Below are 3521 nucleotides of genomic sequence, written 5' to 3' on the forward strand. Positions count from 1 at the left end.
CAACTCATACTTTCAGGATACTTAATCCCACCTTTATAGCCACCCATTTACTGCGGTGGTGTTTGGTGTAATCAAAGTACCTTTCCGGTATAAGTGAGTTATATGATCTCATGGTCATAAGGACTAGGTAACTATGTATCGAAAGCTTATAGCAAATAACTTAATATGACGAGATCTTATGCTACGCTTAATTGGGCGTGTCCATTACATCATTCATATAATGATATAACCTTGTTATTAATAACATCCAATGTTCATGATTATGAAACTAATCATCCATTAATCAACAAGCTAGTTTAAGAGGCATACTAGGGACTTCTTGTTGTCTACATATCACACATGTACTAATGTTTCGGTTAATACAATTCTAGCATGATATATAAACATTTATCATAAACATAAAGATATAAATAATAACCACTTTTATTATTGCCCCTAGGGCATATCTCCTTCAAGAGGAGCTACTACTTCCGCTGCCCGCTGGAACGGGGAGGTGGACGTCGTCTTCATCAACAACCGAACGTGTGACCGAGTACGGAGGTGCTGCCCGTTCGTGGCGCCGGAACCGATCGTGATCAAGATCTTCTACGCGCTTTTGCAAGCGGCAAGTGAACGTCTACCGCAGCAACAAGAGCCTCATCTTGTAGGCTTTGGAATCTCTTCAAGGGTGAGACTCGATACCCCCTCGTTGCTACCGTCTTCTAGATTGCATCTTGGCTTGGATTGCGTGTTCGCGGTAGGAAAATTTTTGTTTTCTATGCAACGTTATCCTACAGTCATCACCAATGTCATTGCCTCACAAGCCTCCACCCGGAAACGTCCGCATCTCAGATTGACCTCCAGCCAACCCAGATGCCGTGTGTGTCCAGCCCGTCGGGGCACGCGAAGAGGATCACCGGCTTCAAGACGACTCCCTCAAGAGGGGAAATGTTGATGGAACAACGTCATCCGATCCCGCAAAGCGGGATCTAAGCTTTCACCCGGAGCCGTGAACCCGAGGCGAGCGAATGTCGGAGAGCTCCACAACCGCCCCCCAAGAAGGACGGCGACATCCGCGGTCAGGCTTTCTCCCGGAGCAATCAACCATCCACTTCCCCACGCGGCCGGACAGCAAGACGGAGACCGAAGCGCCGCCAGCCCGCACCCCACGCACACACACCTCATGTGCGGCAACAACGCCATCATCGCACAGGAGCCACCGCCGACCCCAAAACCAGACCGAGGAGCTTAGCGCGCTCCACCAGTACCGCCCATACCACGCGGAGGTGAAGAGCTGAGCAGCAACACAGCTGCCGGACGAACTCGCCGAGGCAGAGCACCGCGGGCGCCGCCAACCGCCACAGAGAGGGGACTTCGACGAACGCCGACACAGGGATCCAAGACGAAGAGTCGGCGGGGCAGATGCGCGAGCTTCCCGGACCAACCATCATGCTGCCTCGCAGGTCGCAGCCACGGCGACCACCACCGTAGACATTGTAACTAATGTGAAGAGGTTGTTCTAGTGGTTCGGCTCTGCGCTTTGCTCCTGCCGCGTAATAATTTTTCTGCCCGTCCGTGAAGTGTGCACGAATCTCGAAGATTGATCCAACGGTTCTCAAGGTTGACTGAGACATAAGGAAATCTCAGTGGTCTGAGACTTAGCAAAACCGATAGAAGTAATCCAACAACGTGATGAAGTCAATTCGGGTATTCTTTGCTAGTGAAAATTCAAGTACACATCAAATAGACCATGATACCAGTGTGTCCCGGCCTCGGGTACCGGCACTATCTAGAATCTTATTGGAATCCAATATCCTTAGTTATTTTATTATTTTTTTGAGGTAAATATCCTTAGTTATTTATCCACTATATACATAGTACTTCCAATCATAGTTTTAAAACCGGACCGGTGATCGAACCGGCGAGGCTCGGTTCACGGTTCACTGGTCCAACCGCTGGTCCGCTCGGTTCAATAGCTAAACCGGCAATTGAAAATTTACTATTATTTTTAGTTATATAATATTTTTTTTTGTGTAGAATAGGTTTACTTCAGTATTATAGTCATGAAAGTGGCACGGAATAGATGGTCACCACGTACAGGAGAAGCGCATGCACTCTACCTCTACGACCTGTGTTCCGGTTTTTAAAACCATGCTTCTAATATACGTAGTATGCACGTCAAGATTGTTCCTTGTCATTGTCGCTTTCCCCAGTTTGTGTGACAAAGATGGATCCAACGGCGACACGAGGCGACGTGGCCTCGATCCGGCCGAACAAAATCACCGCACATTCTCCTTTCGCTCCACATTTAGCATTCCTTTGAGAAATGAGTTGTATGCGTAGGGCATGTGCAATGGTTAATAATATTGCCTTATTTCAATCTAGCCATGTAATCTTGATATAGTAATAAAATATAATGTATAATAGTATTTTTAGTCTTATGTTTAGTATACTACTTAATATTCTAAATATATGGTGAGAGAGACCATGGTAAAAGATGAAAAATCTCTCTCTTTCATCCAATCTCAACATTTATCCTCCGTGATACTGGTAAAATATTAGGATTATACATGCTAATAGTTTTTACCGCCACTCGAAGGTTTCTCTTCCACGGCTTCTTCCGAACTTGGTCGCCGTGCTCGTGACAGGATTGGAGCCACCGCCACCGACACGCATGAGTCACCGCATCGTGATCCAGATCCTCCAATCCGGTAGCAGCAGCACCCCCTGCGACCGTACCCTATCCTGCAGGTCTAGCTGTTTACCGGTTACACGTAGGTAACTTGGGATTCTACCACTCTAGCTGCAGGTGGAGAAAAATATGGCAAAAGCTGACTCGTTGTCGAGCCGGGCACGTGACCGCCGCGACGAACGGAACGGAACGGAACGAAACAGACACGGCTGGTACGCAACCTTGCAGGTAGGGGGTAGTACGTCCGACGCAGGGTGACGTGTCCCCAGCGACCATGCCGCCGTGCCGGCCTTATCCCTAGGATCACGCGCTTTTGGGGCCACCAGCCCACACGCAGGTGGGCCATTCCTGTCAGCGACAGGACGCCTGGCCAGCTCTCAGAACCTGGACCAGCGTCTCGTGAGGGCGGTGCACGATGCTACGTGGCATGCCGGGTGCACCCAACTACTGGGGTGGCGATGATTACTGGCAGTGCTTTAAACCGCTAGCTCTGACGAAACTGACGGCGGCTGCCCACGGACAAGTGCCCCATCTTCATCGGTGGTCGGATAATTTTTCGACAACCGGGCGATCCTACGTACACACACCTGCCTACACGTACACACGCTTACGCGCTGTCCACGATAATAGTAGCACGGAGCTGCAACACTGAACAACGCTGATCCGTGAGATCAACAACCACTCCTACCATGACCTGCACAAAAACAAGTTCAGAAATGCCCACCCTTCATCCATGAATGCCCGACAATAGAAGACGCACGAAGCAAAAAGACGAATGTGAATACTGGAGCGTGACTCCAAGCATAGAGGAGAGGGATGGACGTACCCTCACTCGTGTGCCTAGAGGAGT

The sequence above is a fragment of the Lolium rigidum genome, chromosome 7 (assembly GCF_022539505.1).
Source record: "Lolium rigidum isolate FL_2022 chromosome 7, APGP_CSIRO_Lrig_0.1, whole genome shotgun sequence".
Taxonomy (NCBI): domain Eukaryota; kingdom Viridiplantae; phylum Streptophyta; class Magnoliopsida; order Poales; family Poaceae; genus Lolium; species Lolium rigidum.